The 13761-nt window shown below is 37.9% G+C and overlaps 1 protein-coding gene across 1 annotated transcript in view; it reads left to right on the forward strand.

Annotated features, from left to right (window-relative positions):
* Nucleotides 1-13761, forward strand: part of DLG1 (discs large MAGUK scaffold protein 1) — a 3205960-nt gene that overhangs the window by 1460360 nt on the left and 1731839 nt on the right. The window lies entirely within an intron of this gene.

The following is a 13761-nucleotide window of genomic DNA, read 5'->3' on the forward strand; positions in this document are numbered from 1 at the left end:
CATTAAAGTGTATGAATGTGCTATCTTGGCATACAATCCAGTGTAACAATTCCCTGGCAAATGACTGACTTGTCAAACAGTCCACGGAAGGATTTCTTCACCTTAGGTCACCAAGGAGGGCTATTCCTCCACCTTGAGATTGCAGATTTATTCTTGAACTTCTGAAGTAGTGATGTTTGTCTCACTGAATTATCTCCTGAAGACTGTTCTGGTGGCTTTTACATTAGCTAGTAGAATATCAAAATTTATAAGTCCTGATGTGCAGTGAGTCTTCAATAGGGAGAGTGTCTGTCTCAGAACAAACATGCCTTTTATGCCTAACGTGGTGTCTGAAGTCTCCGTTAATCAGACCATCATTTGCTCTTACATTTTTCTTCAACCCTAGTATAAAGGGGCAATAGATTTCTACTGTCTGTGTGTCCATGGACAGTTTAAATATTAGCTGGGGATGACTAAGTCCCTCCAGCTGTCAGGTCCATTACTTGTCGCCTTTGCCAGTGGAAAATAGATTAGGTAGTAGTTTAAAGCATTATTTGTTACAGGAAGCAAGAAAGGACCATTTTGAAGGGTAGATTAAGACTCACTGTGAGCGCACCCATTACAAGAATGTCTCAGTACAGAACTTTTGTGAGATAGCTACCGTGTTCTCTCGATTTTCTAAGCACTGCAAACTGGGTCTGCAGTCTGTGAATAGAGCAGAGTTCTGGATTGCTGTCCTGCAAGGACTCTGCTGAGGGGCTTGAAATGATAGGTAGTGTTCTTTTTCCACCTCTCCATTCCTGATGTAGCTGTGGAGTCTTCAATATGTCAGGACTACTTCTGTAGTATTGATATAATATGAAGAACATAGGACAGTTGTGTGATACACTCACCATAGTAGTAGATGTTTGAGTAGGATTACTCTTGTGGTGCAAGCTTATTTCATCTTCCGAAGTAGTAGTCTTGTAGCTTTCCAGAAAAGGTAAGAGCAGGAACCAAGATAAATAGCTATCCCTCCCATTTCCTAGACCTGCTTTTACACCTTGCTCCTGAGGACAGGGCCTGTAATGTGTTCTTTTTTCATAAAACAAGGCTGTTCTGTCCACATGGCATAACCTCCTCATTGGCAAAAACATACAGAAGGTGGTAGGAGTGGGCTGTCTCTTATGTGAGTTGCAAACGTAGCTTCACTATGAAAGTCATTGGCTCATGCTATTATGTCCATAGAGCCGTGGGAATCAGACCAGTCATGAGGACACTGCCTTTGACCAGTACCTTATATTAGGAATTCTTCTATAACAGTGATCCTACTTGAATGTCTGCTGTTTGCTGAGTGTTTCCTGTAACTGTACTTTCAACAAGCTCTCCTCTACCTTTCTTCCTCATTTTAGAAGGGACTGTCGTGTAACAAAGGTTCAAGTCTTGATGTGCAATGAGCCAAGTCTACTTCTTTACTGAAGAACATCTGGCTTTTGATATCGTCCCAAGAAACCAGGACCTGTATTGTGAACCTCTATTGTGAGATCTTAGTCTTGTACTTACAAAACTGACTTTGCGTCCCTGTGAACCAGCAACCTCTGCACCTCAAGGTTTTTTCCATGGAAAACTCTTATTTTTGTAGTCATTTCCTGAGCCAGAACAATCTCTGCAAGCCCTTATATGCAAAGTGCCATATGTGGTCCTGCATATCTTGCCAGATTGAGGGAGGAAAGCTACTGCATCAGTTAACTTACTTGAATACACTGTGATTATGCATTCAACTTCATTGCATGGCCATATGAATTGTAATGCAGCAGTGATCTTTACAGGGAGCATAGTGCAGTTAGTTGTCTGTGTATATTCACTGATATTAAAAGTTCAAATCAGTATAGGTTTCCTCCTTCAGTCTGCCAGGGTGATTATTTTTTACATTATACCAAAAAGGAGGAGAAAGAGGGACCCAAGCTCTTGTGTTATGCAGCCAGCAACTCCTCTTTCATGCAGCCTTTGGTTGGGTCATTGCATCACCCATGGTGGCATTTTTAGCTTCCCAGAAACAACTATCACAAAAAGTATATGTCCAACTGATGTCTGAGTCATAGGGAGTGCCACCCAGCACAGGGATATCTGAAACGCTGGATGGCTGAATATCCACTTGGTACAATAATCCCATGTGTGATGAATGATACTGCAACACTGATCTGATTTGAATTTATCTGGTTATGCTGAGCATGCTCACACAGCTGTATGTTTTCAAGGAACAGATTCTTATTGCATTGTTGTTTCACTTCCACTGTCTCCTTTCAGATTTGCATTCTAGTTTGGATACTTTTCTTTGCAGAGTGTATTGTAAATTGCTTGTAGCAGGTTTGTGATTAAATGTTACAGTTTTCATTTACCACAGCAGGCTAAGTGTAAATTGTACATTTCCTGCTAGAAAAACTGAAAATAACATGCAGTAAGTTGCTTATATATGGAGCACCTGCCAGCTGACTTAACTCAGCAGATTGAGCCGGGTGTTGCTGCTCATGTGCAGGAGAATCTTTGCTTGCAGAAGCTGGCAAAATGACACCTGATGTGTCTGAATAGAAACCAAGTTGTTATACGTCTAGTGCAAGAGTCTTTCTCCAAAAGACCACTGTTACGATGCAAGTGTTTCATATAACTGAGCTACATTCACTTTGTGTACTGTGTTTTTAAAAGAAAAAAAAAAAGATGAAGCAAATGCGTTCTTTGAGCTTTTTTACAACATTCTTTACCACATTCAAGAGAACTGAACTAAGGTATCGTAGCTGTTCAGTGCTGAAAAAAATCAACAGGGTTCAGAAATTAACCTTGCAAGTGGTTTTAAAATTCTTTACATTTATTTACATTTGCTGAGTTTTGAGACTTGGGTCAGTTTTATCTTTCCATTTGTAACCTTTTTCATATAAACCTCAGAAAGCATTAATGCATCACTTTCACAGCAAACGTCCAGTTTTAAGAATGCTAAAGTTGATGTACTGCAGTTAGTGTTGATGGACTCTGTGTATTCTACAAAGTACCCGCGGTAGTGGTGCTGCGGTAGCGTTGTCGCCTCACAGCAAGACGTTATCCCGTTCGATTCTCAGCTAGAGCGTCTTCTGTGTGGAGGCATGCGTGAATGGGCGTGCCTTCGTTGAAGGTTGTGCATCCGGGCTGGTAAGTCGGCTTTTAAAAATCCACTACCAAACATTAGCGGACCGGAGTTCCGCTGTGGCGACCCCTAACTGGGATAAGCCAAAAGACACAACTGGTGCTGAGATGCCTCACTGAAATTACATCATTATGCAAGGCTGCATCCTCAGTAGCATTTTGTTCCAGTTGGCAGGATAGTTTTGAAATGTTTCACTGTTGAGTAAGGATGTGAAAATTAAGTATTAAAGTGGTACTTGATCTCAGCTGTGTACTCTTCACATTGGCCCTAAAGTTCATCTTCAAAAAAACAAGTAATCCCCATGGTATCCCCAAAGTCTCGAAACAACCCACTAAACAAGTGTAGTGGGTCCAAAAACTAAACAGTATAAGAAACTTCTCTGTGTGGAAGATATTCAGTCCATATATCACTAGTTAATCACTGTATATTAATCAGATCAGACAATAGTAGTAGAAGTAGTGAACTTAAACTCGTCTTAAGTCAAAAAATAAAAATAAAAAAATATATAATTGTACAGAATTACTGTATTCAAAAATAATCCAAGCAAGGCAGGCAGTCTGTTTCCATTCGAAAATTCTTTATTAAGTACACAGACAAGCGATCCAAGTAAAATAAAAACAGAGTAATAGTTTCCTCACAAGCTTTCTAAATATATATATATATATATATATATATATATATACACTTTTTATCAGGCAAGGGAGTGGTTTATTGTGCTGTAAAACAAAGTGTTATTGGTACACATGTTAAATTCACATCCCTTCCCCCATCAGTGTGACATTCGAGCTGGTCCTGTCCTACTTAGCTGTCATAATAATGTAACCCTTATGTACTTTAAATAAAATTTATAATGATGTGGTGCCTCTTATTTAACCAGATTAAGTAGATTATTAAGTCTGTGATTTTATCCAAGACAATATACTACATGGCTGGAAATATATCAACCTTAGTCCACTTGGCAATCAAAAAATATATATAAATATATACATATGCACTTTGCATGTAAAAAATCAATTGTAAAAAATCATATTCTATTTTCATAATCTGTTAACAAAGATCACTTTCGTTCCTCTAGACTTCTTCAGGTCTGTGTACAAGAACTCTAAAAACTGTCTATAAAAATATATATAATTGTATAATTAGTATTGTTATTGCACATCATTTTGAATAAAGTGGAAAAAAGAGAACCAGAAAAAGAAAAAATAATAAGAAAAAATGTATGATAATGGAAACAAAATATACATTTAAATTACAACTGATTTAAAATGGTATTTAAAACCAACTGGTAGAATAAAATAAAATAAAAACAAAAAGAAACGGGCAATAGGCATTCACCGGACTAGAATTAAATTGTAAGCGCTTTCGAATGTAGACATTTACAAACTTCTTCAGACAAACATATAATTAATAACTGACCAAGTTTAAATAACTCTCCCCATCAATGACATCATATCCTGTAAAACATTTAAAAGGATAGTGTTTCATTAAATCACAGTATAATCACAAAGACATAATCAACCTGAATAAAATTCATTTTCCTTCAAACAATCCTAAATTCACTATAATTATTTAAAATATATAAATATGTAAATTCAAATATAATAAAACATATAATAACTGTGTTAAAACTAGTGCACAATTTATCATTTAAAGTCTAAATAGAGCCTTCAGCTTCAAAATGCATTTAATGGAACTGTATTCATTTAAACCCGGATAGGTATAAGCATTAGTTAATATTTGCCACCATAATTCTCTTATTTTTAATTCAATAGATACTGGCCCACCTCTAATACCAACATTAGAGGTGGGCCAGTATCTATTGAATTAGAAAAAAGAAACTAGTTTTAACACAGTAATATGTTTTATTATGTTTGAATTTACATATTTATATATTTTAAATAATTATAGTGAATTTAGGATTGTTTGAAGGTAAAATTAATTTTATTCAGGTTGATTGTCTTTGTGATTATAGTGTGATTTAATGAAACACTATCCTTTTAAATGTTTTACAGGATATAATGTCATTGATGTGGAGGGTTATTTAAACTTGGTCAGTTATTAGTTATATGTTTGTCTGAAAAAGTTTGTAAATTTCTACATTCGAAAGCGCTTACAATTAAATTAATTCTAGTCCGGTGAATGCCTATTGCCCGTTTGTTTCTTTTGGTTTTATTGTTTGTGTCATGAAATAAAATAAAATTAGTCATGTAAACAATGTGGCAATTTTCTAAGTTCCATTGACTTTTAATTGAAGAGTAGTAGTTTAGTTCAGGCTTCCTAAAAGAGTTCAGCTTTAATTACCACGAGTTCATGTTTCTCCAGAATATTCGGGATGTCTCCTTCAAGATCACCCATGTCTATGCGATCCAGGATCTGGAACTTAAAACCTGCGTGTCTTTTATGAAGAGAAAGGTGTTTGGCTAGTGCATTATACAAGTTTTGGTGATCTTTCCTTCAGATATAATTTTTATTACATTAGTTATGGCAGAAAAGGCTGTTTGCTTTGTTTTAAATTGCATTGTCCATACAAAATAGCTGTATAATATTTAGCTTTATTTACAGTAATGTATTTTACTGAAAATAGAGTTGATGTTAAATACAATTTATGCCCTACTTTGTACCAAATATGTTTAAAAAATGTGTTATGACTGGTTTGGCATATTCATTTAGTATTTCATCACTTTAGTTTGTGTGAGTGTTTTTAAATGTTCCTTTCTACCTTAGTATAGAAAAGCAGATACACTGCAGTTTGTCGTCTCATTGGTCGGTTGCTGTCTGCACAACTGAAGTTGTCCTCCTCAGCTTTGTGATGCTAGTAGAAACTTCAAGGATTGTCTCTGCAGGACACTGTTAAACAATAGTCATTGTTGCTCTGTTAATCCAGAAACTGGTTGATGATCCTAATTAATCAAAGGTATTGGCAGGGAGGAGAGAAAATATTTTTCCATTTGTGTTATGTCTCCTTTCTGAATTAGATTGTAAACAAGCCATCACTGTTAAAAATCGATAGCTCTTGTTTGGGGAGGGTTACTACAATTAAATCATAACAATTATGTTCAGTTACCATCTGTATTTGGTATCCCGACAATATATTTCCTGTAGTCTTTATCTCCCTAATGAGAACCGTCACTGGTCCTTTGCCTGTGAAGGTGCTGATGCAAGTGGCATACAACACTTAGTTGTTCTCCCCATCTGAATGCTGCTGGTGCCTTGGTTTCATGCAGGAGAAATTAATTTGTATAAGACCTCATGCTAGCAAATGTACAGTGGATATAAGAAGTGTACACACCCCTGTTAAAATGCCAGGTTTTTGTGATATATAAAAATGACACCACAACAAATTTCAAAACTTTCCCCCCTTTAATGTGACCTGTAACCTGTACAATTCAATTGAAAAACAAACAAATATGTTAGGGGAAAAGTATAAAAAATAAAAACGTACAATAAGCTAGTTGCATAAGTGTGCACACCCTTAAACTAATACTTTGTTGAAGCACCTTTTGATTTAATTACAAAATTCAGTTTTCTTGGGTAGGAGTCTGTCAGCATGGCACATCTTGACTTGGCAATATTTGCCCACTCTTCCTTGCAAAAGCGCTACAAATCTGTCAGATTGCGAGGGCATCATTTGTGCACAGCCCTCTTCAGGTCACCCCACAGATTTTCTTTTGGATTTCCGTCTGGGCGTGCCTTTCCAAAACTTTTATTTTCTTCTGGTGAAGCCATTCTTTTGTTGATTTGGATGTATGCTTGGGATCATTGTCATGTTGAGAGGTGAAATTCCTCTTCATCTTTCTAGCAGATGCCTGAAGGTTTTGGGCCAAAAATGACTGGTATTTGGAACTGTTCATAATTCCCTCCACCTTGACTAAAGCCCCAGTTCCAGCTGAAGAAAAGCAACCCCAAAACATGATACTGCCAACACCATGCTTCACCACGGGGATGGTGTTCTTTTGGTGATGCGAAATGTTGTTTTTGCGCCAAATGTACCATTTGTAATTGTGGCCAAAAAGTTCAACCTTGGCCTCATCGGAGCATAACACATTTTCCCACATGCTTTTGGGAGACTTGGTGTATTGTTTTGCAAATTTTAGCTGGGCCTGGATGTTTTTCTGTGTAAGAAAAGGCTTCCGTGTTGCAACCCTGCCCCCATAGTCTAGACATATGAACAATACGGGAGACTGTTATTACATGTAGTACACTACCAGTACTTGCCAGAAATTCCTGCAGCTCTTTCATTGTTGCTGTAATTCTCTTGGCAGCCACCCTGACCAGTTTTCGTCTCGTCTTCCATCAGTTATGGAGGGACGTCTATTCTAGTTCTTTGCAACGTCACTGTTGTCCCATATTTTCTCCACCTTTTGATGACTGTCTTCACTGTGTTCCATGGTATATCCAATGCTGTGGAAATTTTTTTGTACCCTTCTCCTGATTGATACCTTTCAACAGTGAGATCCCTTTGATGCTTTGTAAGCTGTCTGCAAACCATGGCTTTTGCTGTAGCAGCCAACTGAGTAAATGTCAGGAAATTCCTACTAGGAGAGCTGAACTTTATTTGGGGTTAATCAGAGTCTCTCTAATTGATGGCGGGTGTGTACTCAAGAAGACTGAATGCTGTAATTAAATCAAAAGGTGCTTCAACAAGGTATTAGTTTAAGGGTGTGCTCACTTATGTAACCAGCTTGTTGTATGTTTTTTATTTTTTATATTTTTCCCCCTAACAGATTTGTTTTTCAATTGAATTGTACAGGTTATAGGTCACATTATAGGTGGAAAAAGTTTTGAAATGATTTATTGTAGTCTCATTTTTTATATCACAAAAACCTGGCATTTTAACAGGGGTGTGTACACTTTATATCCACTGTATGCTGTTTTTTCAACAAGTTCCCTATTTCTGCTTTGTCACATCTGATTTTCTGTAAGAAAGTAACTAGTATCCTCGTATGCCCAACCCTAATCACTCGAACACTTGTGGTAGGCAGATGGCACCTCATTACTTATTCTGCTTGCAAATTGTATTTAAATTTTAACAAAGTTCACAGACTATCATATCTGAAAAATTCATCTTGTAACTGAAAATATATCAAAGATTTTAAGCACCAAAAGAAAAGTCAGAAAAGAGAGAGGGAAAGTAAAGAAAACTGAAAAGACTGGCATCTTTAAGGAAATACCTTTCAATTCGTTTAAGAAATGTACTCACTAATTCAGTAGCATTGTGTGTCCTGTTTGATGGCTCCCAAAAATGCTTGCATCAAAAGCCAGTAGCAAAAGGACCAAGTTCAGGTAGCATCTCTGGTACCTGTAGGTGCTGTGTGGTGAAGATGGGAGTGAGCGGCCATTGCCAACTTCACCCATCTTAGGGGGGGGGGGGGGATACTGCTTGTCACACAGGTGATATGGGCCAGGAACACAAGGTGCTTGTCTGGTGGAGTTATGATCTCCGAGCCCGCACTGTCATACTATGTATCTGAGGGTAAACTGACATGCAGAGACATGCTTCATCTCAAGTGACACTAACTGTGGGCTTAGAGTAACTACTGAGGGAGGGAAGGAGAGTGCTCACAAGGGGAAGCATCAGGGCCTGCTCCCCTTGACCATAAGCTGGCCTTTTCCCTACCATTCTCACCAGGGATATTCCTGAGAAAGCGGATTTAAAAACTGTCAAATAGAGTACAATGTAATAAAAGCAAATTTTCTCCCTATGTTAGTTTGACATTTGGTTTCCCTCCCATTCTTTTAGTTGCCATTGATTGCAAAAATGTAATTTTTTGAAAACGCTGTTTAATTAAATTCATTTACCCTTCTGTTGTGTTCCATAGACCCATAGGCTAGGTACTCCATAAATGACTACATGTGTAGCCAGTGTCCTTAGCATAGTTTAAACAGTCTTTATTAATATTTTTTCTACTCAAACGGCTTGCCCTAATCTGTATTTCTTTGAAATCAGTTATAACCTCCTAATAGCTTAAGGTACAAGCCTACATTGTACCTACCTAAATGTAATGTTTTGACTGATGTGCTGTTTGTGTATCTTAGGTTCATAGGTACTTACTAGGATATTGATCTGTGAAGATCTTGACAAACCTACCCTTACAATCCTGTAGTGGTTTTTAGCCCTTATAATTTTCTGTACCAATAACCCAGAGAAGGGCAGAATAAGGACATTTACATGTTACCCGTATCCATGAGAAGCAAGAATGCTAAACCAGGGGTGAATTTTTTTCGGTTACCCATCCATTCATCCAAGTTGCATCTGAATTGAGTAAGAGAAGTACTTTGCCTTATGTGGAGTGGGATTCTTAAAGGGATAGGCATGTATCACAGAGATGTTCTAATTTGTTGCAGAAGAGACTGAGGTCCCTTTAGCAGTTGTTATACCACGGTTGGGCTTGTGAATGTGTAATAGTTCTGACATGATGTGCTTTGTTTAGTGCTTTTTACATGTGGCAGAGATTGCATTTCAGTAGCCTGTATGATACTGAGGCGTGGAGCAAAGCTTTGAGATGGTCTGCATAGTTTTTATGATTTAGTACCTTGATTTTCTTACTGAGGAAGCATTGTGGTCTTTCCAGTTGTGACAAGAAACTGCATTATATTCAATGATTGGCCTAATGAATGTCAAATACTTTGAAGGATTGCATCTTTGGACTTGGATGTCATACTTTTAGATGCAAGCAGTGTGATGAAAAAGGACTTCCTGACAATAGTAGATGCATGGTGATCAAAGGGCAGTCCTTTGGCAGAGGTTCCCAAATACTTAACTACAGGATCAATTTTCATGGGCGTGTTGTCAGTGTAGTAGTTACAAGGTGGGGGGTAATGCTTGTTGAAGAATATGATTACACATTTCTTGGCATTTCATTTTAGTCCATGGTTTTGACACCAGCTATTTGTTTGGGACAAGCTTCCTTACAGGATTATGATGATTATGTTGTCCTGTGGGGATTTTATGAAGGCACTGAGTTTGTAGTTATCTGCAAACTAGGTCATCCACAAACCCTTAGCATTAGCTTTGACTTCCAAGAAGTAAATGTCCAAGAGAAGGTGAAGTAAATACTCTTAAGGTACATTGCTAGTGACAGGCCCTTTGGAGGAAGTAGAGCCACCCACCATTGTCTCCTGGGTTCTGTTCTGGTTTGCTGTCCAACAAGTTACATACTGATTTGCATTTAGCTCAGAGTTTGTCTATGATACCAGATGTAGAAAGGTGTCATGCCTTTGCAAGGTCTAGACCCTATGGTATGCAGTAAGTACTGATTTGCCGTCATCCATTGCTACAGTAACTTTTTCAAATAAGTCAACCAGGTTAAGTAGGCAGGATCTGCCCTTGGCAAATCAGAACTAGCTTGGGTTTGAGCGTCTGTAGGTTACCTGTATTCTAAATAACTTCATGATTTTTTTTCTTTTGCCATAGAAATGAGGGTGGTCAGGCTTATGGATCTATAGTTGCTTAGTCCATTGAAGGCTCCCCCTTTGTACAAGGAAATGGCTGTTGTCCTTCATTCGTCTGACATGAAGCCTGTTTTGAGGCTGATATTAAATAGCCTCTGTAGAGTGTCTGACAAGTCATGTTTTCAGGCTGGTCAGTAGGCAGCCTGGTACATTGTCTGGCACCATAGAAGTAGTGTTCTTGGCCTTAGAATTGTAACTTGAGGGCTTGTTCATAAGAGATTTGAGAGGGGATGTAGGTGTGGGTATGTGATCATCATCTGAGAATATGAGGGGCTTGGGCAGGGTGAAGTTTGAGCTAAATTTGTCTGCGAAGTAGATTAGCAATTTCCTTTGGATTAGAGTTATGTGATGTAATTTCCTATTAACTCCGTGCAGTGCTGGGCATCGTTTCTTAGGGCTGTGTTGTTATACTTAGTTTGATTAACTACTTTTACCTCATGTCTGACCATTTGATTTGGGCAGGATCTAGAGTTCTACGTTTAGTTTAGCAAGAACATTTTTGTCATCTTGAGAGTTACATTTTTTGCATACAATGAGTTTTTCTTCTTTTATAATAAAGCCTATTTATATTGGGATTCCACCATATGGGTTTATTTTTGAATTTGGCATATTTTTCTGAGCGGGACAGACGCATCTGTCTATCTGTTTACATGTGCATAGAATTTGACAGTTAAGAGATTCTGTGTAAGCAGTGGTGTTTGTTAAGATGGAAGGGTCTTTGAATTTTTGGCAGGTCATCATTCAGTTTTAGCCGATTAACCCTTACATAGTCTCTGAATACAGAGGTGTTGGAAGTTGCTTCAGACTTCTCTGTTTATGGTGAATGATTGATTTATAGCCTGATTTGACCAGGGAGGAAGTTAGTTGATATAGAGCAAAGCTAGCGCAAAGCCCCCCCCCCCCGATACTCTATCATAGCTCAGAAAACTCATCTCCCTCGTCACACCAATCTGCCCCCTCAGTATCTGTGACAGTGCATCCTCCAGGGAATCCTTAAAGTCCACTAACCCACTGCATGCCCAGAAAATATGCTCCGAGTTACGTCTTTCTTCCCTGTCACACCTCAGACATTTGCTATCTACTTGAGGAAAAATTGTCTGAAGTCTACTCGGAGTAAAAAAATATCTATGTAAACATTTCCAAGCAAAAATCTTAAATCTTTTAGATTTTGTTGCATATTTGGGAGACATGCATATATCCTTCCATTGTTTTTTTGTGAATTGCTTATTCAGTCTCTCTTTCAAATTCCTTTCTAACCTCCTCTGATTGATTCTTATATTTATCATGCAATATTTTATATGCTGTACTAATTATTCTAGATTCCACTAAAACTCTCCCAGTGCTTGTATTTCATTCCCCCCCCCCATTTCTTTCTCTTTGCATATATTCTGATATCACTCCTTGATAGGGAAGGCGATCTCTAACCTGCAGTTCAGATACATTTTTGGCATCTTCCCATTCTGTCATCTTTCCCTCTCAAGTTATTTGCTCCCAATACCTTGGTTCCTTTGCCAGTTTTTTCCAATGAATTCCATCCCCCTCTTGCCTACTGTCTATATCCCTAATTGCAGTCATCCCTGTAGGCAGAATCTCATTTCACCATTCCTTTGTTGGTTTAGTTCTTGGAATACTTTCTGTTACTTTATAGATATTATATTATGTATTATTATTGCTATTCTCCTTAATGGCCTGCATCCAAAATCCCAGTCTCTCCTTGTTTCTTATCCCAGATAAAGTCCTTCAGCTCTTTATTAATTGCTATCCACAACTTCTTCTCTGGTTGATAAAAATATGCCTGACCTGTGTACAAGACTAAAATGGCTAAAAACATTTTGACTGCTTGTATCTTACTATCCATATAAAAGAGCTTCTTTTTTTCTCAGTTTTTGTATCGTCTTTTGTCTTCCCACATATCTTTAGCTGCCACATCAGTCATTTTTAATCCATACTCCTAAGTAATTCATTTTATCATGTCCCCATAAATAAGTATATTGCTGAACCAATTCATGTGTGGGTACATAATTTACCGCTGCTGTTTTTGTTTTAGCGTCATTAATTTTGTATCTCGAAAAGATTTGAAACTGTCTCAAAATGTTCCACAGCACTGTAATATCTCTTTCTGGTTTTGTCAGGTATAAAAATATAGCGTCTGCAAATAGAGCCAGCTTTTCTTGACTACCATACCAATTATATCCTTGAATTTCTGAGTCCCTTATTTTCTTTGCCAGTGGTTCAAAATATAATGCTAATAGAGGGAAAAGAGGACACCCCTGCCTGGTTCCTATGCTCAAGCAGAAATTATCAGAAAGGACCCCACCCACTTTAATTTTCACCTCCAATCTCTCATATATCCTCCTAATCAACCTTATAATTTTTTTCAGGAAATATAGATGCTGATAAAGTCCCAGCTTACTCTGTCAAATGCTTTCTCTGCATCAGGATCCAACAACAACAATGGTATTTTCTTACATATCTGCTTCCCTCTGGTTGATCGATGTTCTGTTAATGTCAAATGTTTGCCTCCCCTGAACAAAACCACATTGATCCATATCTATCAGTTTTTGTATTACAGTTGCCATTCTTATAGCTATTATAGACACAAACACTTTGTAATCATGGTTTAGTATTGAAATGGGCCTGTGTGAAGTTGGGTCCAATGGATCTTTACCCTCTTTAGGTATTACAGGTACCACTGATTTCTTCCAGGATGTTTGGTACTTCTCGTAAAATACTGTTAAACAAAACCTTCCAGATCTTTCAGTTTTTTCTTCTCTTAGCTTCCAAATTTGCACAGGAGTACCATCTATTCCTGGAGACTTTCCCGTAGATTGGTTATACATCACAATTTTCATCTTATCTCCTCCTGTCCTAACCATTAGTAATTGAGCCTCATCTACCTCTAAATTGACATATTTAATTCTTCCATAACGTTTCCATGTGCATATTTCTGTCCTTTGCTAGTTGTAGGGTGGCTATGTCAGACTCATAGAAGCCGACTTTTTTCTAAATGCACAGAGTGTGTCCATAAGCTGTCACTGGCCGATGGTCACACACTGTGCGTTGTGTGTTTAGGGGTTCCCCACCTTACTTTGGGCTGCAAGATTTGGGCAGGCTTTAAACCTCGGGCTCTGTGGGATCGCAGGGCCAAGTTGATTCTGACTGGTCTTCTCCCAGTG

This window comes from Protopterus annectens, chromosome 4.part1 (assembly GCF_019279795.1).
Source record: "Protopterus annectens isolate FY-2018-M chromosome 4.part1, PAN1.0, whole genome shotgun sequence".
Lineage (NCBI taxonomy): Eukaryota > Metazoa > Chordata > Ceratodontiformes > Protopteridae > Protopterus > Protopterus annectens.